General features: G+C 34.0%; 1 protein-coding gene across 4 annotated transcripts in view; it reads right to left on the minus strand.

The window, feature by feature from the left end:
• nkain2 (sodium/potassium transporting ATPase interacting 2) overlaps positions 1-26,483 on the minus strand; it is a 432,978-nt gene that overhangs the window by 101,205 nt on the left and 305,290 nt on the right.

Genomic DNA, 26,483 nt, shown 5'->3' on the forward strand with positions numbered 1-26,483 from the left:
CAACAACAACAATAATAATAACAATAATAACAACATCAACAACAATAATAACAATAATAAAAATAATAACAACAATAATAAAATAATAATAATAATAATAATGTTAATAATGTTAATAATGTTAATAATAGTAATAATAATAAAAAGAATTATAATAATAATAATATTAACAATAATAATAATAATAATGATGATGATGATTATGATAATAATGTTATTATTATTATTATTATTATTAATAATAATAAGAAAAAGAAGACGATTAACAACAACAACAACAATAATAATAACAATAATAACAACAACAACAATAATAATAACAATAATAACAACAACAACAACAACAACAACAACAACAATAATAATAATAATAATAATAATAATAATAATAATAATAATAATAATAATAATAATAAACAGTAATGCACTGAAAATCTTTTACAAAAACATGTCAGGAACGCTCTGCTCCTTTAAACATAACAGTGATGGGCTTTTGTTTTGGAGTCACACTAGTTTTCTTACACATGCAGTTTATTTATGCTTACAAAGCCCAGTGGCCGTGTTGTGATAATTCTCCATCATCAGGGATTGCCTGTTGTCGGAAAGCAATCAGAGGGCGTTTGGAGGGGATCAAGATGGGGGACTGAGCCGCGGGACGGCTGTCAGTCATCGAGCCATCAGTAAATGGCTTTCTGCAGCAATATATTCCCCTCAGGCCAGACCACCATATCTGGACCGGGCCAGAACAAAATGGAAGATTAAGACAACCGGGGAGACACTTTATTTATTTATCAAGCCCCGCTAAGCCTGTTAGAAGTGGCCAAAGTGTTAAAAAGGTGGGAGTTGAAGATGTTTTGTTCAATTTATTTTTTATATATTCATGAATTTTTGTTTATACAGAGATGACAATAAGCAGACTCCCATAGTGACAATGGGCCTGGTGACATTAAGCATAATAATAATAATAATAATAATAATAATAATAATAATAATAATAATAATAATAATAATAAAAAACTTTTAGAGTGTAACGTTTCCATGAATAATAAAAAATAAATATGCCAAAAAATTATTAATATTAATATTAATCTTTCTAAAATAGTATTGTTATAATATTATTAATAATAAAGTATATAATATTAGTATTATATCATATAAAATAATGTAATTTTAGAGTGCAATATTTCAATGATTAATAAAAACCAATATACAAAAAGCATTCTTAATATAAATTTTTCAAAAATAATATTGTTATATAATAATAAAATAATAATAAAATAAAAACAATTATTATTATTATTATTATTATTATTATTATTATTATTATTATTATTCATTCTAAAAAATGCAGGGTTGGGTCAATGTTGAGTCAAATATATGGAAAAACCCAATGTTGTTTTAATTTTTCACATTACATTTAAGTTTAGTTGTTTAAGTTTATATTAATTGTCAAGATCACCAGCAATCCAGGCGTGTAGATCGCTGGTAAACATTCACTTTTACCCGGACCACAATCCTGTCACCATATGAACTACAAATACTGTCATGCACCCCACATACACCTGTTCCGGTTTACCATTGATTACACACACAGAGCTGGGAGCTGCTCAAGGACTGATTACTCAGACTATATACTGTAGACTTCTCACTTTGTCACACACATTGCTGAGTCTTGTTGGTTTATACATAATCCTATCTAGTCTTTTCATGTCTAGTCTTTTCGTTTAATTCTTGCCTTATTTTTTCGTCATTGATTTTTTGCCACCTGTACTGACCATTTGCCTGTTACCTGACTTTGCCTTTTGGATTAGCTGCACGTACCTGTTTGCGCCTGTCTTTTACTATTGTCTGCCTGACAAATCTCAAAATAAACTGCACATGAATCCTCATTTACATTGTCCAGCAGTCCCTTAGTTACATTTATGAATTATATAAACCAATATAAAAATAAGCATACTTAAGTAAGCTTTTTAAATCATTACTATTATTCACTCTAAATATGTTTCAAAATATGAATCTTTTTTATGATAAAAACTATTTTAAATATGTCAATTTGAGTTTTCTGCACTAGAGCTTGTATTAGAAAAGGTCAGAAAACACATAATCAGTCAAACCTGGAGTCTGGTATTGTCACAGCTATAACTAGACCAACAGAGTAGGCAGGCACACACATGTAATTGGTTGTCTTCACAGTCACACACAATGACTCTAAAAAATATGGACGACGCGACAGCCCCTTTTCCCATTGAACGCCTTGAGGGCAAAACGCCTGCTTGACGGGCACAAACTGTCGCAAAAGACTGCTGAAATTGGAGCCTTGACATGCGCAGAAGGACTGTCTGATGGAGCCAGAGGAGGAGCCGCGATAATGAGCGGAGTCGAGCTTCCAACCAAACGCTTTATGTAAAATCAACCACGCCCCCCGAACTTCTCACTCGACTGCCGGTGTCTGCACTATAACAAACGCTCACTGATGTAAATAGAAGCACTTACATTAAAAAAAACACAATAATATACGGTTTAAAAACGGTGTGATGTAAGCTGTTAAACTTTAATAAAAGCAATACATGGTGGACTGCAGAAATAATCTTTTATACACTCTAGCCTGAATATCAGCACAAATAATATATTCTCTTATTGTTATATTTGTTGTTGGTATTTGTTATCTTCATAGGGGTAGAAATAACACTTGTAAAATATGAACAATAACATATAAACAACACATAAATTTTTAGAAAGGTTTTTATTTTTAATTAGCCATCAACAGAACCCAAAATATAGCCTACACACCATAACGATTTACCATGCGGGAACAATCGTGCGTTTAGAAGATAAATACAGCAAGATTACTAAATATCAACAGGATATTTACACATCCCAACCCTGCAATTTGTAAATTTGTGCAAAAAAACTTTGCACTATTAATACAACGTCTATCTGCTGCAACATCACTAGTATATTGTTTATTTATTTTCGCTTGAATTGTTTATTTATTTAATTTTTTGCCTCCGTTTTCATTTGGTTTATTCGATGCCTTCATTATATCTGGCAACGAGGAATTTACATTTATTTTAATGTTAGCTGGAGTGTTCAAATAAAACGCCAACAGTAAATGATGTAAATAAATAATATCTAACATTTACAGCTCTATTAGGTTATATAAGATTCGATTTCAAGAACCTTATAATGATTTATAACAGCAAATTCAGTAGATTACTTAATAACATGCCAAAACTTAAAATGCAGAGACGTCCTATAAAGCAAGTTCAAATAACCTTACAGGAGATCAACGTGGAGATTATTATTTAGACACAAAGAGAATTACTGCTAACGATCTCCTGTATTTTCCCCGTACTTAAATGGGTTTATTTTATTGTGCAGTTTTATTGTCATTTTCGTATTTCTTAATTCTTGTGCACTACAAAATGTATTCAATTGTATTATTATTTAATACTTGTGCAATCGAAACAGGTTTATTGTTATTTATTTTGTCCTTTATTTAAATAATTGCTATGTATGCTGTTTGCATCTTTATTCAAAGGTTAAACTCAGTGATACACTTTGCGTTCACATAGTAGCATGCGTTTGTTGTTATATCAACAAAAATGATTGTAATAACGTTAGCAAATGTGAGGGTTTTATATAATGAAGATTCAATCGCGCCAGCTCCGGGCAGCAGCGCATATAACCTACTCGCGGCGTCGCGGGCTGATTCCGGCTCGCATGCGGCAGCGTCCGCTCGCTCGGCCGCCGCATCTGGCTCAATTGACTCAGGCTGGAATCGGGCAGTGACTCCAGGCATCCGGAGTAGGTCCAGCAGAGGTAGTCAGTCTGAGGGGTAAGTCTCCGGCAGGCAAAAACTGGCCCCAGTGTATTTTGCTATCTGGGTGGCTAGGCGTGTATTAGCAAACTAATAAAGCCCGAAAAAAGCTCTGACCTTAGCGAATAAACAGTGTTCCACCAGATCATGTATGTCAGAAACTGTAGTTTACTGCTGAACTCATTTTGTCATAGTAAAATATCACAGAAATCGAGTAATAACACTTCAGTCTTCTGCCGAAGCTCAGACGCCGCGCTTTGAGAAACTGTCAATCACCGCTGTCAATCACGATGACACGCCCAGCATTAAATTACTGCTAAAAACAAACTGTTTACAAAAATGAGGATCTGCACCTATTTCAGCACAATAATCAGTGCCTTAATCGACCAGAACCATCTTTCGGGACATTTTATTGCAAGTGTAATTAATTTTTTTATTTGGGCTCAAGTCTCCTTCATTAACACGGAGGAGGCGGGCTTTATGACTTGTACTGCAGCCAGCCCCCAGGGGGCGATCTAACGGCCGAGACCTTCACTCAAACGCAGGCTTGCGGCACACTTGGTCACACAGAGGTTTACTCTTGACTGACTGACTGACTGACAGACAGACACACAGACACACCGACACATAGACACACACACACACGCACGCACGCACGCACGCACACACACACACACACACACACACACCACGAGGTCCGGAATAAATATCACAGAAAGCCTAAAATAGAATGATCACAGGTTAGTGTGGAAGTGTGGATGAATAACTGAATCCAGACATCATCCACCTTTTACTGCACACACATCTACCTGGAATAATGGGTTGCACTTTCAGTTTGAAAACTTCTATTCAAAAGAACTTAAACTAATCATTCATTCATTCAATAAATAATTTTCTTTTTAACTTTGTCCCTTTATTGATCAGGGATCGCCACAGCGGAATGAATCACCATCTTATCTAGCATATGTTTTACGCAGCGGATGCCCTTCCAGCCGCAACCCAACACTGGGAAACACCTATACACTCCCGCATTCACACTCATAAACTACGGACACTTTAGCCTACCCAATTCACCTGTACCACACGTCTTTGGACTGTGGGGAAAACCAAAGCACCTGGAGGAAACCCACTCCAACATGGGGAGAACATGCAAACTGGCCCAGCCGGGGCTTGAACCAGAGAGATTTTCATCTGTCATATAAATAAAGTCACGCTTTCATATTTGTGGCCAAAGCTCCTTTGAATTGTTTGGTTGCTCCAGATTACGTCCTGGGAACCATAACATTCAAAATGTCTGTAACATTCCTGCATCAAACTAGTTTTTTGGGGGGGTTCAGATTCATGGTCTGCTCAATTTGCTCATTCTAATAAGTAGCCTTTTAATATTAAATGGATGAGGAGTAATTGTGCCACGTGGACATTACTCTCTTAATTCACATGAAACATCATGGGGCATAGGAGAAAGGTTGATAGATCTTGTAGGTTGCAGCAAATTATGGGATTGCTACACGAAATATTTACTTAAAGTGATGCTGTTATAATCTAAAAACTTTAAATACCTTAAAACGTTGCCTATGTGGTAAGTCCATGGTACAGAGTCAACAGTAGGGCCAGAAAGAATCTGCAGATGGTTTTTGCTATTTCTGCTGAGAATTTTGGTAAAAATCTGCGGATTTCTGTGGAATTATTTTGGGAGTATCATGACTAAAACCTTAATATGTGAAATAAAAATAATCTCTTTTAAACCTTTATTTAATGTTTAAAATGCAAATCCAATTAGATCCACTTTATTTAGTAAACAAAGCAAGTCTCACATATAATATCTCTACTAAAAGACAAAAATTTTACTTTACAAACTGCATTGAACAGAAATCAGATGAACGTTTTTATATTAGTCAATAATATTACTGTAATGAATTTAAAAACTGAATAAATATACATTTACACACATTTACACGAAAAATTTATGCGAAAAATCTGCGGAATTCTGCACGCACAGATTCCATGTGGGCCTAGTCAATAGTAAACAAGTCATTGTTACACAAAAACCTGGTTTATACAAGAGCCATATTTTTTTTTCATCTTTTTTTTTTTTTTTTGTACGGAATTAGCATTGAAATTTGTATTCAGATATGTTTACGGACAATTACTCGCAGCTTAAAAACAGTTTGGTTGACAATTTTATTTTCAAAATAGTTTTTTTTTTAAAGAAATTCATACAGGCAACAACACAAATTTGCATAAGGAAGCAATATTTAATTTTTTGGATGAACTATCCCTTTAATTTTTTTTAAATTCATGTTATGTAATCCCTAATTTAATCTAATTTAGTTTGTTGGGTCAATTATCACTTATTTTCATTTATTTTCTTTTAAACAATTTTAAATTGCTATACATTTTTAATTGTTGGGTGTACTTTCCCTTTATTTTTATTTTATTGAATATTTTTTTTATTCGACTGATTTTCCCATTTAACTAATTAATATAATTAACACATCAAAACGACAGTCCTTTTTTATACACTGACTTCATGCCAACAATTTAAGGAGAGACATCCAAGACAAGGCTGATAGTTCAATGAAATGTAACCAAGATAAATTCTCCTATTTGCTTTTTCACACTATTCTCCCCTTGGTCCACTAAGACGACACTCCTGGAGTACCTGTGCTGTTGCTAGGCGAGAAAAACATCCCTCAGTGTCAGACATCTGTGATGATGTCGGCACAGAGAAACAACTAGTGGAGAAAATTCAGGCCAGTGGATGAGGCTCTAATAGAGCTCCGCTTGTAAACAAGGGCCCGTCACACACATCCATTGTGTTCATTTTCCACATGCTGCACAACAAACATTTTATGCCAGCGGAAGAGTTTTGTCTGTCTATAAGAGCATGAAATTAGCCTGTTTAGCAGAACTGAATTTATTTGGAGCTCCTAAAATAATAGTGGATTCTGGCGTGACGCTGTTGCTAATCGACAGGCTTCCCTTCTCGCCCCTTGGAAATAGAGAGCAGAGAGACACAGAAAGAGAGAGAGAGAGAGCATTTCTGCTGCATTGTGAGCATTACCACATTATATCAACATATAATCAACAGCTAATTTAAAGAAAATAACACCTGATTTTACATCTCTACAAATACAAAAAATTAAGGTAATTAAGACAGTATACACTCACCGGCCATTTTATAAGGTACACCTGTCCAACTTTCTAATCAGCCAATCACATGACAGCAACTCAATGTATTTAGGCATGTAGACATGGTCAAGACGATCTGCTGCCGTCCAAACCGAGCATCAGAAATAACCACTTGTTGCAACTGAGGTATGCAGATGAGCATCTCAGAACACACAACACATTGAACCTTGAGACAGATGGGCTACAGCAGCAGAAGACCACACCGGGTGCGACTCCTGTCAGCTAAGAACAGGAAACTGAGGCTAAAATTTGCACAGGCTCACCAAAAGTGGACAATAGAAGATCGGAAAAACATTGCCTGGTCTGATGAGTCTCAATTTCTGATGCAACATTTGGATGGAAAGGTCACAATTTGACGTAATAAATATGAAAGCATGGATCTATGCCTTTAAGACCACAGAGTACCCATCTTTTGATGACTACTTCCAGCAGGATAATGCGCCATTTCATAAAGCATAAATCATCATCTCAGACTGGTTTCTTGAACATGACAATGAGTTCACTGTACTCAAATGGCCTCCACTGTCACCAGATCTCAATCCAATAGAGCACCTTTGGGATGTGGTGGAACGGGAGATTCACATCATGGATGTGCAGCCAACAAATCTGCAGCAACTAAGTGATGCTATCATGTCAATAGGAATCAAAATCTCAGAGGAATATCTCCAGTACTTTGTTGAATCTATGCCACAAAGGATTAAATAAATGCTTGTCTGGACCTAAAATATGTGTGTGTACTGTGTATATTTATTATGTATATATACATACACACATGCATATATTTAAGAAAATTGTTTATTTTTATTTAGATATACAATATATAAATTCAAATACCTATGTAACAACACTGTTCTGTATAATTAAGTTTTTATGTATGTGTGTGTGCATGACTTATCAGTGTTCATACACATTTTTACTACAAAAATTTCCATGATTTTTCCAAAACTTTTAAGTAAATTGTCATGACCTAATTTTTCATGCAATGTCTACATATGCGTGGTAAAAAAACAAAGCATGTTCAAATTTATTACAGAATATTGTAAAACACGCAACAATCTATTGAGTTTCAATTTATATTTAGATCTATGTAAAATTAATTTAGATATTGCTTACACCACACTAATAATGTGAGAGTATGTGATTGGCCAAGGACAGAAAAGAAGTAAATAACCTACATTAAAGTATACAGAGATCTGTTTTTCATGACTTTTCCAAAACGTTTTTTCTGTTTTTCCAAAACTTTTTCAGGCCTGGAAAAAGCAATGTCAAAATTTCATGACTTTTCCAGGTTTTCCATGACCGTATGAACCCTGCCTTATACACAATTAATATATTTAATAAACACACATAAATATGTTTGTCAAAACAAACTTTTATTTTGGATGTGATTAATCACGCCCAGCAATATAAATTTTTTATGTATGTATATGTGTAATATATAATCACTATACTTTTTTTATTTATTGTATATTTAATGTGCAATGCTTTGACAATACATGACAAGTCATGCCAATAAATCTCATTTGAATTGAATTAAATTGACAGAGAGAGAGAGAGAGAGAGAGAGCAAGAGAGAGGGAGAGAGAGAGAGAGAGAGAGAGAGAGAGAGAGAGAGAGAGAGAGAGAGAGAGAGAGTGTTTGCTGTGAAAGCAGATGCATCTGTCACAGCTCGAGATGTGACATTTCAAAATGTGCGCTAACAGATGGAGGATTGTTTATATTTATGAACACTGCAGCGTGATGACTACACATTTAGCACTGGAGGGAAGCTCGCCCGCGCCACATGCAGAAATGTCAGGAAAGGAGCGCGACGCCTTCGCTTCAGCCCAATCTGAATCCTGGCAGAGCAGCTGAGAGTCAGAAGGTGCAGCTCGCTTATAGTTGTTAAAATGAACAAAATGGAAAGATTTAGACACGGTTGAAGGAGACTGGCTTGAAAAATGCGAGCTTCACATGAAAAGTTTCTTCTGAATGTGCCTTTTACAACAACAAACAGCTTTCGTTTTCAGTCACAGCTTTTTTTATGGCCATAAAATCAAAAGTTATTTTATATTGTACGTAGTAGGTAGTTCACCCTTAAAGTCTGTGTGAAATCAAAATTTACAATGTTTATTTTGCTAGCGCACATTGTTATTCTGTAGGTAAACAACTAATCCATGTGAGTAAATCCATTTAAAAAGGTTGTTTTAGTAATCTTCAATCATTCTGACCATTTGCTTCGGTGTTTGGAGTGGCAGTTCTTTACTGATGATGTCAGTTTGATGGCTTTAGCCAGAATATTATCAGTCAATGCATTTGTTTAAGTGTTTTATTTCTCAACATCTGTTCATGGGATGCTTGACAAAATGAAAATAAAATAGATACATATGCACAACATTATAATTCTTTATATAAAATTACTTGCAGGCAACAGCAAAGGTGGCATGCTCAAACAAACTAATAGTAAACTATTTGTGTAAACGCTCCTGTTTTGGTTTTAACCACTTTTTAAGAACACTACTAAAAATAATCTAGTAAAATCTTATTTTAGGCTAAAAGGTAAATCATTCCATAATTTGGTTCCCTTAACAGAGAAAACAGATTGACCAAATGAGGTCTTACGCTTTGGTACAAGGCAGTCATCATTAGCAGTTGCTTGTGCAAGGTTTGATGCCTACTGATTAGATCTGAAACCACTATTGGAACATGATTATTTAAAGATTTAAAACCCAATTTAAGATCATTAAATTTAATAAAACAATTAATAAAATAACAATTAATAAAACAATAATCAAAACTAAAAAGGTTATGTTTACATAAAACTTCACAATAATGCTATCGCATAGGCTTGTTCATAATTTTAACTGCTTGTTTATATATTGAGTCAATAGGCTTCAATGTAATTAAAGAGGCTTGTGACCATGATGTAATGCAATATGTTAAGGGAGAGAATATCATTGTGTGCATCTATAATTTTGCAGTTTGTTATGTTACAAAACTTACAATAAAACAAAAACAATTTAAACTTTGCTTGATCTTTTTACACATATTTTTAACATGACTCACATTTTAAATTAATGTAGAGTCATACCAAGATATTTAAATTCATTCACTTCTTCAATAACTTTATTTTTAATCAACACCTCAAATGTATCCCTTACAGGCCTATTTTTAACAGAGAAACGCATAGAAACTGTTTTCTTGACATTTAGCGTTAAATGAGAAAGCTCAAGCTGTCTTAAAATATGTTGTAAAGCCTGTGTCAGTTGCTCACCTGCCCGGCAAAGTGTTCTAGCAGACACATAGATGACGGTGTTATCTGCATATAACTGACTGTTGTACCCCTGGGCAGCAAATTTGGAAGATCATTTATGTACATTGTAAACAACAATGGGCCAAGAACAGACCCCTGAGGTACTCCCATATTGTTAGAATTCACACCCCCATTGACCCTCACACATTGCTGTCTTCCACCCAAATAAGACCCAAACCACTGTAAGGCCTCTGCTGACATTTTGAACTTGCTTAATTTATTTAGTAAGATATCATCATACTAAAATAAAAATCTCAGCAATCTCCATTCCATGGTGACTTTAATAATAATGTTCTAAAATATATATTTTTGTAGTGTTAAGATAATTTTAATAACTATTTATAATCATTTTACACCATAAATAATCTTTTAGATCAATGGAGAGGTTTTATGAATGTTCAATGAAGAAACTTTATTTTTAATATACTACATTTCTGATTGGCCTTTTTGACAGATTGACAGTTGGATTTCTTTCAATTTTAAATAAAAGTGTCACATGGTCTTTCATAACTTTCAAACTTATATGTTGATTTGGTGCTCAAGTAACATTTCTCATTATTGCAAAGTAAAAATAAAAGGTGTGCTGCTTAATATTTTGTGGAAACTATGACATTTCAACCATGTGGAAGTTAAAAGGAACATTAGGTATAGACATAGACCACATTTTCAATCATAAAAATCTTAACTGCTACTTTTGATCAATTTACATAGACAGCCCAAAAGTGAAGTTCCTATCATGACTTACTCAACCCTATGTTTATTCAAAACCTGTATGACCCTCTTACTCCTGTGGTGCACACAGAAATATATTTTGCAATGTTGCTTTGTTTGTCCATTATTTTTTAAGTTCCATTGAAATCAGTATTATGACATAACGATTTTAGCTTCTTGTCAGATATTTTGTCCCATCAAATGCTCCCTAAAATTGGAAAACATCTCACTTCTGGGGACCTTTAAATATGAGTTTCAGAGTTGTCTCTTCTCTGTTTGCATGGTGCAAAAAAATGTCTTGACCCATCAGTGTTGCAAGATCTCACTAGAAAAGCAAATCAAATAAGAATAATCCCATATAAAAATTAAACCAAACACTTTATCATTAATAAACAGTAAACCACACACCAAAATTTATACAACTGCCTACTTTATTAAATCTATAAACTAAATAATTTAAGCCCAAAGATGTTTAATAAGTCCTGCTTATAGTCAGATAACATAGCAACACTTCTTTGAAGTAATTTTAAAACATGAAAACAACAAAATCATTGACCATAACAAATAATTTGTTTCTTAATAGTCCATAAAATAGTTTATACCAAGTTTTCAAGGGAAGCCCAGAAAGATTTCACTCACTACTAAAACTATATGTGAACAACAGAATTAATAGGATCTTACTGAGGGTCAAGTTCAAAGATTGAATTTGAAAAACATTAGAATCGAGTACGATGTGAACAAAGCCTATATGCTAATCAAATAAAAAAGTACCATGGAATGCTTTGATATATCTTGGAATACCATGATGCCTATAAATCAAAGTACCAAGGTATTACCCTCTGACACCTAGTATCAGCCTGGTACTTTGAGCGAGAGACAGAACAGAGACGAAGAAGAAGAAAGAAAAACAGAGAAAACGAGAAGGGGGTGGAGAAGCTTCCAAAGCAGTCACCGCTCATCAGTTCCTCGGGCGCTGTATTGATCGGCTCAGCAGGCTGGATATTAGAGAGGTAATTCACTTTTTAGATAGAAAGCGTAGGGGAGCAAGGGCTGCCCCATTTGTTACCCAGGCTGAGGAAATCATTGATACTGCCACACTGTCAGGGGGAGCCCTGCGGAGGACAGGGGCTTGATGAGGTGGGACCCACAGACTTCTTCATCTCTTCAACTCACACGCAAAACAACAGATCAAGCTGGACACTTTACAGAGGGACAACAGAGAGGGAAACTTTCAGTATGAAATATTTGGAAATATAAAAAAATGTCTGTAGCCAAATTTAAACAGCTCAAAATCAATAATAGATCTTTACTTAAAAAAATTATAGATAAAAAAACACCACACAAATAAAAATGTTTAATTTTAATTAAACTGAATTTAATTAAATTTAAGGTGGTTTATTCTACTGTGACGACTCCTGATAAATAATATTCAATACTGTACAGCAGCTGGAAGGTCATTTGCTGCGTAAAACATATGCTGGATAAGTTGATGGTTCATTCCGCTGTGGCGACTCCTGATTATTAAAGGGACTAAGCCGAAAAAGAAAATAAATTCCATTTCTACCATTTGGATTTCTCTTCACCCCACACTGATTGCTTTTGTCTGAAACAGTTGAAATGAGCCAAAATACAGTTATGTAACAGCATCCACATCACTCATGTGGCCAGATGTATATATAATATAGAATTATATATTGCAGGTACTTATGATTAACCCAGCTGAACGTTTTGCAAGCGAGAAATCAGTTAAACAGACCATCTGCAGCGTGAGGATAGAGAATGAGCCTCCTCCATACAGCCTCTTTACTTTCTCTTGACTTTACTTTTACTCTTTACTCCTTTACTTAGATAAGGAAACAGTGTTATACGCACTCTACTGAAGTCATCCAGCCTACATATTCAATTTCATTTGTTAAGCGCAAAAACTTGTTTCAAAACTATTTCTAAATTCAGTTCTAATTTCCAGTAAATGAATAAATGAACAATAATAGCAAAGTGTGAAAAAAACTGTTATATCCAAACACACGTAATATTCTTATGCCCCATATGGTGATGCATACAGTACGTCTTCATAACACGACAGGTGGGCAAATCTAAACTTGTTTTTATTAAAACAAATATAAATACACATATAAATAATAATAATAATAATAATAGTAATAATAATAATAGTAATAATAATAATAATAACAATAAACAAAAGCAAATTGTCATGAATAAACTGAAAAAAGCCCCCTGAGATGAAAAAGGCATGGAGGCAGTGGTTTTTATATTTATGTAGAAAATAATAATTTTTGTAACATTTTAATCCTTACATTTTTTCTTTTGTAAAGCTATTTGTGTATTGTCGTACATCTTTTGTGTGTTAAGCAATGTGTAAGCGTTAGGAGACATAGACGCACAACTAACGCACTCAGTGCCGGACTTTCAATTGGTCAACAACGCGGTCTATTTCAGTTTCTTAAAATAGCAAGGCACCAACAATGTGCCCACACCTCTTTTCTAGACAGGCACACCCATGAGTTCACAAAGTGGCACAAATTGATTTGGTATTTAAACAATGAGACGCAAAACTATTTACTATAAAAATTAGGGTTGCGCTGGTCTCAAAATAACAACAAATCACACAAAACATGTCTTGCGCCTTATTGCGCCAGGTGTATGATTGGGCCCAATGACTTTTGAATTCATTTACAAACAAAACATGCTTTATTAATATAAAAACTCTTGGTCCAAAATGTTTTTGATTAAGTAAAAAAAAAAGACTCAGAAGAATTCATTTCTTATTCAGATTTCACAACAGGTATTCATTTAAGAGTCAGAAAACAAGACAAAGATTTGTTCTTGAATCAAACTTCATTGGTGACATTGTCTTTTAAACTCATGCACACATACAAAAGGAGGATTAATTTAGGAATCTGAACAAACTGTTGGCACTTTTGTTTCATTAAAAATAATCATTGTTCTTAGAATCGGATTAAATAATTATGAAATCCATAAAAAAGAAAAAAAGAAGAAGAAGAGACTTTTATTATTATTATTATTATTTATTTTTATTTTTTACAAAGTTCTTTCTTATTCATCATCAAAAGACTGCATTCCATTACCAAATTTATTGTCCTCTGGACCGGTTGTTTACCTCAAGTCAGCCATCAATCACCAAACACGTTTTAAAATGCCGTCTCATCACAAACAACCTCAGGGGAAACATACTTGGTAAATATTAAAATCGGCAGAAAGAATTACAGTTTCATTTCCTAACACCTTACAGATGTTAATGATATTGACACGTTTTTCAATATCCTCTCTTGTGTGTGAAATACAATAACGTCTGGCCCAAGAAAATTAACAATAGATCAGACATTCATTTCAATACTTACGATATCAATGTTTGGAAGAAGAATTGATGTTTTGATGTCTAAATCTGATACATCATATTCACTGATATTTCCTGTTACTATGTGACAGGTGCTGTTGCATGAATACCAATTCATATGTTTGATTCTTGACTGAAAAGTTGCATAGCTTTTACAGCTCTCTAAAACAAATGAAGAGACCACTAGAAGCAAAATAATCTGTTTTTATGGGTTTACTGCATCTACTAGGTATAGGTTTAAGTTAAATACTGGGTCACGCTTTATTTTAATGTACAATTCATGTATTAACAAACCATCTAAAAACTTTAGAACTTTATAAATGCTAATAAACAGTTAATACCTTAAAATAGGCAGGTAAAAAGCCTGTTGTAAATGTTGTGAATTGCGGCTTAAACTAAAGTGTTACCAAATATTATTTTTTGTGTTATTCTATAAAGCACTGATAACAGTTCTTACAAAAAATACAATAAAATACTTTAATATTGTGGACGCTGGACAACAGAGTTGAGGATCCACGTACAGTATTTATTAAACAGAAAATGCCCAGGCAGGCAATGGTCGATGACTAGAGCAAACAGGTATACAGGTAATCCAAAATATGTGGTCAAAACAGGCGAATGGTGAGGACAGACGGCAAAAACAACGGAAACAATAAAACAAGAAAAAAAGTTAAAAAACACAGCTAGACACGAAAACACTTTGTGGTGTTAGAATAACAAGACTCAGCAATGTGTGTGTGCAAGTGCGGTGTATAAATAGTCTGTGTAATGAGTCTGGGAGAAGGTGCTTGTTTACCAGCGATCTGCAAGCCTGGATTGATGGTGAACGTGACAAATACATTGTCTTTTAAAGTCATTTTTTTTACTAAAAGCTTTAGGTTGTGCCAAATATTGATCTATTAACTAACCTGAGGTTAAATAATTAATACTGTGCTTTCTAAAAAATAATATAAACACTTTTTTATTACTTTAAATTTGATAGAAATATCATTTACTTATAGACATTCAGAGAATTTTCAAGTGATCTATATTTTTATTTTCCACAGCAACATACAGCAGGAAAAATAAGTTTTGAGCATGTCATGTTTTTTTTTCCTGGGAATAATAGTTCTAAATGAGCTGTTGACATGTAATTGAACAAGATTTTAGTAAAAACCCAAACAATAAAAACATAAAAATAAAGCAAAACAAAAATAAATCTGAAAATGCGTTATGTGTAATAACAATGAAATGACACAAGGAGAAAGTCCTGAAGTACTGAAACGATGTTAATACTTTATGTAAAAGGCTTTTTTGGTATGTGGAGAATCATGTGGAGAATGAAGTCACATGAATTGCTCAGGTTTGAGTTTTTCATAGACTTCAACAGAGTGTAAAATACTGATGGTTCTGTGGGTCTCGTCTATCAAATCTGATCTCATTTAGAATTATATATTAGATTAGTCAGGTGATTGGCTGGGCCATTCTACAGCTTGGTTTTCTTTCACTGAAAGCATTTGAGAGTTTCCTTGGCTGTGTTTTGTATCATTGTCTTGCTGAAATGTCCACCATCTTTATCATCCTGCTAATGTAGATGTTAGACTGAGGCAGCTAATATTAATTTACTCTGATGAAGGGCAGAGGGTTGCTGAAAAACTACTGATAGATTTCAGCTTCTGTCTGGGCATTCACTGCCTTTCTACACTTTACTTTCTTCATGTGTTCATACTTTTTCCCTGCTTCAATTTATTTTATTATGCAATAACGTCATTTGTAAACTAATTAGATTAGTTTTCTTTGAATACAGTATATGGATTTCTTCCAGGGAAAAATTCAAGTCAACGGCACCTTTAGAGATATGTTTTTTTGAGAAAATAAAAGTGTTAATAATAAAATACTGCATTACATTAGAACTACATATTTCAAAGCAAGAAAACTCGGTAGGGTGGTTCCTGTGCCATGATGTAATTTTCTCTCCAGTAACATAAATGAGAGTCAAAATGAGTTCAATTGAGAGGGAATCACATGTTATTTGGTGAACAATGCAGACGGGCCAGAGGCACCTTCTATGTGACACAAGCCCTCTTTTTTCGGTCATTATTGAGAGCAGACTATGGATGATCAAAACAAAAGAAGAGGGTTGAAGATGAAAGCAACAGCCAAATCAAAAGCCACTGAGCCTCGCAAGAAAAAAATAGGCCAAGTTACAGCAAAACTCTTATCTGCATGTCATTTACACAGCGAATTGGATGAGAATCATGGGAAATGATAGAAAAGGGGACGTGAAAGGGAAGATGAGAGTGAAAGGGCTTCCAACCTCTGAAGTCTGCAACTGCTTTCTGGAGGGCGGACAGAAAAAAGTGCAGGGGACGAGAGTTATAAATGAGACAAGGGCAAAAGAGAATATGGGCTGTTTCATGGATGATACATGGCACTTCAGGGTGACTAATTGGTGTTGAGTTTTCACTGTGCACCATCTTGCTTGGTTGCCCTCCAATAGAGATGCACAGGTCAACTGGCCGGATATCAAAAATCTGACGATATTTTGCTCTAACAATGAGATCGGCAACTGGACGCTTTTTCTGTTTTGTTTTGAATTACTTTGGCTGATCTCTGTTCCAGACTTGTAATTGCAATTATTTTATCTTACAAAGTGTGTAAACAGAAATTAACAGCACTCAATTTTTTTTTTTTATACTTGTTCAAATTACTTATTTAAAATGAGCTGAAACCACAGAATTCACACAGGTGAAAAAGTTTTTTTGGGGACAAATTAATTATTTTTAGGGTGCTTTTACACTTGGTTCGACTGCCTGGTCTGAACCCATGTTTGATTGCCCTCCCTTGCCACTTTCTTGGCTGGTTTGTTTTCACTATTGTTGCATCCAAAATGACACACAATACACTATGCACTTATCCACTATGTACTTATGCACTTACACACTCAACAGCATTGTATATGAATGTAGTGTCATCTAAAATCAGGGGTCTCAAACTCAAATTGTCAGGGGGCCATATCAGTGACTGACAATTTATATAAGGGTCGCTTTAACATTCAAGCACACCAAAAAAGTAGAAACCTGATGTAATTGATGCACTCAGAAATTCCCCATATATATGCAGTCAAAGCTCCTTCTTTTTGTTTCTTATTGAAGGGGTATATATTGAAGGGGTAGTTTAAATTGCTTTGAAAATACTACCATTTAATAATAGGCATAATAATAATAATTATTATCCTGCCCCAAGATTGGGTAACTTTAGTGACTTCATTGGCAATTGTTCTTCTAAATATATTTCTTTTTTTTTGTGAGTATACAATAAAAAGGGGTAAAGTATATTTATACACATGGTGGAATATCCCTTTTACTTTAACATGTTCAATTCAGGCAGCAGTCACATTTTACTATTGCACACTTTTTATAAAAATCTTAATATGCATATAAGCAAAATCTGTTTGAAGAAGACCATTTGAATTGAATATTAGCAAAATGATCATATTTATACCACCATCATAACTTGTAAGAGGTGCTTGTACAACACAATACAGGTGGCATGAAACTAAAAATAATCAAATGACACTTGAATATTTTCAAAAATAGAGCTTTAGTAAAAATAGAACACTTACAGATATACATTTCAACGTTTAAATCATGTCCAGAAATAATCTGCATGTGCGTTCGTCTCGACCGCAATACTGAAAGAAACCAAAAGTAACCCGAACATACAGTGCAGTAATTTAAATGTCCAGTAGGTGGGAGGTCAATACCACAAGTGCCTATATGCGACTGTGCAACATTGATTAAAAAACAAATGTTTTGGGGGGCGAATCTCGTTTGAGGTCAGTTGCGGGCCGGAGGGAGGAGGGAAGCAGCAAATGGCCCCGTGCCAGCAGTTTGAGACCCCTGTCTTAAATGGAATGCTAATGTTTTTTTACAGACATAAGCACAAATGAACAGTGTGAAAACTAACGTTTGTTGTACAGTTGGCGGCTCACTTCAGTTATTTGGTACGGTTGCATTCATATCAGAAGTAAACCGGACCAGAGTTGATGCAAACCGTACCACAAACCACCTCTTTCGGTTAGACGGTTCGCAGGTGTGCACCCGAGCTCAGAAGACATTGTTTACACTAGCTAAGTGTACTGAACTCTGACATCAAACAAATCCGGTTGCGGACCAAAAGTGCTAGTGTGAAAGCACCTTTATTTTCACTAAAATTTGTAAAAACAAATAAGTTAACAAAAATCCTTTATGTTGTCCCAACACAAATGGATTGTGTGTAAATGCTGATTTATACTTCTGCGTCAAGTGCATGCGTATGGTCTGGTGCAGCTTTCACATGATCGCACAGCCCGCTGTGTGGCTAATGCACGTCTCTCAAAAAATGTAACTACACATCGCAACGATACGTAGCGCAAGCTCTGTGATTGGTCGGCTTGGTACCAGTGATGAGCGTGAGTGGTGCTGTGAGCCAGATGGAGCAAGCGTTCACAAGTGTTGAGTCCCGTGAAGATGCTTCATATGGAAACTTTTGTTTTGTGTTTACCTTTATGATTATAATCGCTGCACGTACGCCGGTTCCCGCCTCTGAATGAGAAAGCTTTAGGTACTTGTAGCATTCAGAAAAAAACAAAACACTCGCGGAAACTCGACACAGAGGAAGAAAAAAATCTCACTGCCAGCTAGTGTTTCAAAAGCGTTTTTGCAAAGCAACACAAACAGTGCACAGAATTATAAATGCATGACTACGCGCAAGGCAGGCACTGTGGGTCACGCCGATCACTCGACACAGAAGTATAAATCTCCCTTAACCCAGCATTTTTTCATTGAGAGGTCAGAGATGGAGTACAGATGTGCCAGTAGACATCCAGTCATAACATTAACTTTAATATAACAAATTCACAAATATCTTCTTCAAAATTAAATAAAACAGCTTTTAAACAGTTTTCATTATAGCTGATTTCCAAGCAAATGTTTGGAGTTTCATAAATAAAAAGATAAAACAACAACAACAAATTAGTTGACTTCATCTATGGAAATCTCTACCTAAAAACATATGTAAAGCATATGTGATGTGCTGTATGAATTCATTTAATATACCTGTGTGCATATTTTGAATTGGCCAGATTTGTGGAATATTTGCTTGTTGAAACACACCAACAGGAACATAAATCATCACCTGTGGCTGACAGATCAGATCACTGTTCCAGATACTACAAAACCCTGGAAGAAAATCCATAGTCTACAGAAAAGTTGAATTGTATTTTCTTTTTAGTTAATCTCTGAACGATGCAAACGTCTCTGAACAGCGGAACGATGGCTCTGGTTAGCACTGTTGCCTCACAGAAAAAAGGTCCCTGGTTCTAGTCTCAGCTGGGTCAGACGGCTTTTCTGAGTGGAGTTTGCATGTTCTCCCCATGTTGGTGTGGGTTTCCTCCAGTTTCACCCACAGTCCAAAGACATGCGCTATAGGTGAATTAGATGAACTGAATTGGCTGTAGTGTATGAGTGTGAATGAGTGTGGATGGATGTTTCCTAGTACTGGGTTGCAGCTGGAAGGGAATTCGCTGCATAAAACATATGCTGGAATAGTTGTTGGTTCATTCCGCTGTGGCGACCCCTGATAAATAAGGAACTAAGCTGAAAAAAAACTGAATGAATGAATAATTATCCCTGTAAAATGCATAATAAATACTAGCGCAGCTGCTTTGTTAGCTGATTTATTTATAAACTTTACTAGCTTTTTGTGTTCCAGGACATTGCGAATACTCCTGCTGTTATATAAGGAAAAGAGCGAATTACCATTTTTATCCAGCCTGTCTACTATTTTTGTTTTGTACGTGCATCCTTTTATGTAGCAATAAATCATTATGCTTTTTTTTCATATTTTGTCTAATTTAATTTAACCTAATTTAAAAACTTTTGGACTGGCGATAGGAATAAGCCAAAGAAAAATAAAGATCAAAGCATCATTAGCCTCAGCGATTGAGCAGATGTCATTAGACAGGTTACATGGGGGCCAAAAGTGAAGACTCACAGACGCAGCAGCCTGTGCTGAGAGCAAATTAAATTCCACACTTCTTTAAACTGGTGCGGCACTTTTCCCTAACAACCCATATGGATAGATGCGTCGGAGACATTAGCATGCTTCACTAAAGACAAGCACCGTATGCAGTCGTTGTGATTGCACTCAAGCTTTGCTGTGGATTCAAATAGTGGCCAAGCAGATGTTAGTAACTGAAGAGAAAAGCATTACAGTCAAATAGTCTGTGTGCGGAACCAATAGCGGATAGCCTTCTCAGAGAAAACAAAACAAAACAGCAGTGTAAATAAATGTCAGTGTTTCTTTTTGTCAAGACTCAATCTGGTAATCTGACCATTAAAGGGGGAAAGGAATCAAATGGACCATTAAAACGAGTGGAAAGATCTGCAGAGATAAATGGGAATGGTTTCAGACAGGAGGAAGAGTAAATCGAGCAGACAACAGAAGAAGGAAAGGTAGAGAAGAAAAGAGACAAAAGTGTTTTGGTGTTGAGAGAGGTTAAATACACATTCAGCTGTTCATTCAGCTGACTCACATAAAGGAGAGTAGGTTGTAACACCGGCTCAATTGTAACAGCGTCAGTTTAAGTATTTCTAAATTATGGATGGGGATGAAAATGATGGCAAACAGAAACAGAAACTTCTGTGTCTGTCTGTCTGTCTGTCTTTCAATCTCTGTTATTTAACAGTTTTCGGCCACCCAATTTGGTTGTGATTCGCATTATGGTACCTTGATCTCTGCGCTGTCGACTTTTAATGCTGAAAATTCAACTCTACAGTTTAACAAAGTGACTTTTATTGAGATTTTAGTCACTTGAAATAATATTGTAGATGTCCATCTATTAGCCCAATGATGAAACTAACAGCATGGTCGAAGGTTAACGGCATGTAAGCATTTTCTAGTGCTTCTGAAACAAACTGTGTTCCTGTATGTGTTAGAATTTATCCATATTTGTTTATCAGCACTGAATTTAATCTACTCCAATTTTAAGTGACTCTCAAATTTAGACTGTATTTCTAATTGAGCCCATTCATCATTTATGACTTAATTTAGAGTTTTGATTTATATCTGATCCCATACTCTTCAGTTAAATGTTCATTAGGGACCAAACGCCCCTCAGGATTGCCCAGGGATTTGCGTACATTCTCAGGGACAGGATCTGGTTAGAAATCAGCAATAAATCTAACCAGAAATCGAATAGTCTTCGCACTGATGTGCCGACTGCTCCATCGTGTATTTAATTTAGATATTATGTATATAGATCAAGGTAGCACCAGCCTCAACATAATCTACTGGATTTAAAAGATTTCAGGAGAATTTAGAATGAATCAAATCTTAACACTTCATTTTCCAGATAAAAGTGTATCATGCCAATTACAGAATCAAAGAATAAAAATCCAATTCAGAAATGTACAACATCAATTACTCCAAGATAAATCCAAGAGTTATAAATGTATAAAGTACATAGAAGTATATTATTCTCTGATGCAAAAGCTCAAAGGCTCAAACACTGCAATGGGGCATCTTGCCTACAAGATTCCAATGACCTCTTTTCCACCTTTCCCTTAAATACTCAACTCAGAACAAACAGCCATAAACTCAAGACAACAAAAGCTTCAAAAAGACTGTTGCCTGGTAGTGAGTTTGAGGTGTCAACCATTTGCTCGGGGGTGGAGTCTCTGGCAAGTATCTTATTAAAGCCAAAAACCAGATCAACATATACAAGTGAAACTTTGAAATATTAGTGTTAAATTGAGACCATTTTACCAATCACACAGAGATATTTAAAATGATACCAAACATGAATATAGAACTACAAGATACACCATATTAAAAACTTGGACATTTTGTGTGAAAACAAAAGTGATCTGCTTTGGTAGAGAAGGTAAAGGCCGGGAAGTTTTTGTCCCTTAATATTGTTATAATCATCAGCGGTGTTTTCTCCCCTGGAGATTACTTCCAGTAATCTTACAAAACTCCCAGAACTCTTTGCATTCATCAACTCCTGCAACACCCGACATTCACACACAAACACAGCTGTAGCTCATGTCACTGATGACATGGACTATATATACACAGCACTTTTACATTCACATCGCTGAGTCTTGTTTCTTCACGAATATTTACAAGGCATTTTTTCCTTGTTTGTTTTCCTGTGTTTTTGATTCTTGCCTTGTTCCTGGTTTTGATTCATTGCCGCTCAGCCTGACCTCTTACTTGTATGTTGACCATGTTTATTAGATAAACATAGATGCATAGATGCAACAGTTTTGCTCCTGTTTTTGACCATTGCCCGTATGACCTTGCCTTTATTAAACTGCATTTGGATCGGCACGTCTGTTGTCAGCATCTGTTTCGTAACAAATATACAACACCAGCCCAGACAATAAATCCCTTTAAACTATTGAAAATGTTCATAAAAGTCACTTTTTAAAACCTTTCACAATTAAAAGTTTTAACTGTTTTAAAAGGTCCCATAATGCCATTCAAAACCATAAATAAAGGGGGAACATTAAACAATAAAACATGACTCACAAAATATGGAAAACTTCTGTTTTAAGGATATTCTTACAGTGTATCTAAGAGAAACAAATAAAACTTTTAAAATAAACTTTTAATGCATACAAACATTTGCACATGCTACAGACAATATATTAAACAGTGTTCAATTATAGTAGAACTGAGAACCTTGAACAGTCACTTTCAAAGAGCGGAGCATCAAAGCCAGCCTTTATATCAAATGAATGGTCTAATTGAGGTCAGAAATCCTGGGCAAATAAAAAGCATGTGATTTTTGTTTTCCTTCTTGCAAGGCTCTTTAGAGAGAGCTGAAGATTTTAGTCTATTGTGCTTTTGACTTTGACCGTAACGCTCAGTGATATTAATAGACATTTGGGGAAAATGAAAGCATGCACAAATGATTAATTGTATTTTTTTTTTTAAAGAATCTTGAAAGCACTGCTAAAAGCTGATGCTTTTGTCTGTTGTCCAAAAACCGACTCACTAAAGAAGTCCTAGTGACTTGCTCAAGGGCAATATGACCAGACGTGGGTAGCAACAAAATTGTTTTTATTGTTTTGTGTGTGTGAGAAATGTAACACTCTAAGAGAAGATTTAAAGTGAGCTACTTTTTAATGGAAATTGTATGCATGGAAATCTAAAAACATGTTCACGTAATTTTTGTCAAGTTTGTGATTACACTAAAGTGCAACATCATTTATTATGACATTTTTATTGTAAAACGTTTATGGCTATTTGCATTATTATGCTGTTATATAATCATTATTTAATCATCAGTGGCATAAAATGATCTCAAAACTAAAATAATATTGCTTATTGCAACAATTTCTGGTACACTATATCGCAAAACAAAAATTCCTTATCATAACAGGCCTCGCTGCATTTATTATGTTTATTAAGAGATGTAATGATATTTAAAATGCCATGAATATCTGTGTTTGTTGCAAAGATGCAAAAATAATTATGTTAATCATATAATAATTTAAATAAACAAATTACTATTCAAATAATAATGCTATTGCATAATATATAAATCATTTAAATTCATTGTGACAGTGACTAAATTAATGTGTCGGTTTATATTACTACACAAAACATCACATATGCAATAATATTAGGGCTACAGGTGAAATAGCTGGAAATGAAAACACAGCGTTTAAAAGTGTGCAAAGGTAACTGACTTGTAATTATTAATTAATTAATTAGTTAACTAGTAATCACAAATTAACTAATAATTTTAGTGCTGGAAAAAGATTAACCAAAATAAAAGTTTGTTTTATGTGTGTGTGTGTGTGTGTGTGTGTGTGTGTGTGTGTGTGTGTGTGTATAAATTTATTATGCATATGTGATTAAAAAAACTATACAAAACTTTAAAAATTTTGTAATGTATACAAAATGTAACAGATATTGTAACAGATATTTAAATTTGTATACAACTTATATCAAATGCAGTTGAAAAAAGAATTATTGAACTCCATTTGAATTTTTTTAATATATTTCCCAAATGATGTTTAAAAGAGCAAGGACATTTGCACAGTATGTCTGATAATATATATATATATATATATATATATATATATATATATATATATATATATATATATATATATATATATATATATATATATTTATTTATTTAATTTTTTTTTTTTTAAGTCCTATTTGTTTTATTTTGGCTAGAATAAAAGTATTTTTTAATTTTTTTTAAACCATTTTAAAATTATTAGCCCCTTTAAGCTATATAGAAGGGTCTTGAAACATATCTGTTAAAATATTATTTAAGGCCATGATAGCAAAAATAAAATAAATTAGTAATTAGAAATTAGTTATTAAACTATTATGTTTAGAAATGTGTTGAAAAAAATATTTCCATTAAACAGGAATTTGGGAAGAAATAAACAGGGGGCTAATCATTTAGGGGGGCTTTAATAATTCTGAGTTCAACTGTACATATTTATATCTAAATATAAACAAACATTTTCAAATATATGCATGTGTGTATTTAAATACACATAATAAATATACACAGTACACACACTTACATGTCTTATCTTTTATGTTGGATGTGATTAATAACAATTAATGTTTGTCCAGCACTAGTAATAATATTATCAAACTAATAAACTATTTAGTTTAATTCATTTATTCAAATAGCACATTTAAAGACAAGGTTGAGCAACACACTGTACATACATAAATAAAAAATAAAAAAATAGATAAATAAATAGATCAACTAACCATATCAACAGACCACATAAATAAATTAAAGATATTATTACACTCAGTAAAAAAAAAAATACTGACAAAATACTGAGGCTACACCTAAAATGCCAGAAAGTTTTGGGTTTGATGCCGAGATAACAATTATGATAATAATATACTTTTATAAATAAATTTCAAGTTTCAAGTGTAAGTATCTAAATTAGCCCTTGTCTATAATCTGAACTAACTAACTACACCTTGGTAAAATTTTTTTAGAACAGATAGAAGAAACTACGATTGTAACTTTTTACTAGTGTAATTCTTTTTAGTATGCAAGCGCGGTTTTTGGACCATCCATCTACCTTTAAATGCACCAGTAGATACAGATAGTGATATCAGTAATGCCTCGTCTTGTTCACTTCCATTCCTTTTCCGTATTGAAACACTAACCTTTCAGCTGACAGCCTACATCATTAACCACTAAGATACTCGTGGCAGTGGGTACAATTGGTGAAGAAAAGTCTATTTGAAGAACACTGAGAAAAGCAGGTTAGCCTGATGTGTCTAATCCGCTCAGAGACATCCAAAGAACTTCATTTTGACCTTTAACAGGTAGAAATCAAAAATACGAGAAGAAAGCTGTGTTTTTTCACGAATTATATTATGAATTACATAAATTATGTTAAGTTGTATGACTGCCAGACACTAGACTGATTATCTATGGTGTAAAGCTTATCCACTCCTCCAATCATTTCTTGAATATTTCAGTTTCACAAGCAATACTAAGCAAATTATGTATTTTCTTAACACCAAAATAAATGGCAGGTGCAGTATATTTTGTAACTCAAAAACAATTTAGGAATTACGGATATCCTTTACCAATTTAAAATGCTTATTTAGTCTTAAACATGATTTAAAATGGTTGCTCTATGAGCTATATTAAATACTAAACATTCAAATCAACAATCACTTGGGCTAAATGTGTGTATTTATTCGTTAGTAAGTGCTCTAAAACTGAAAGCTTAGGGAAGGCACAGTCACATTTTCTTTTTAAACACAAAACACTTCTACTGTATTTAATGTAATTGTATTTAATTAACGCAAAAAAAAAATGTATTTAATGAAATAATCTTCAACTGTAATGATCACCAAAGCTGATGTCTGAAATGGTCTGAAATAATAAAGACTTACGTTTTTATGACCTTAAATTTGAATAAAACAAAAAATATTAAAACAAAAAATATATAATATTAATTGATATAAAAATTACAATTAATATAAAATAAAATAAAAATACAATACAAAATAATTAATATAAAACAAATAAACTTATTTATTGAAAAATAATA

The sequence above is a fragment of the Danio rerio genome, chromosome 20 (assembly GCF_052040795.2).
Source record: "Danio rerio strain M-AB ecotype USA chromosome 20, GRCz13ab, whole genome shotgun sequence".
Lineage (NCBI taxonomy): Eukaryota > Metazoa > Chordata > Actinopteri > Cypriniformes > Danionidae > Danio > Danio rerio.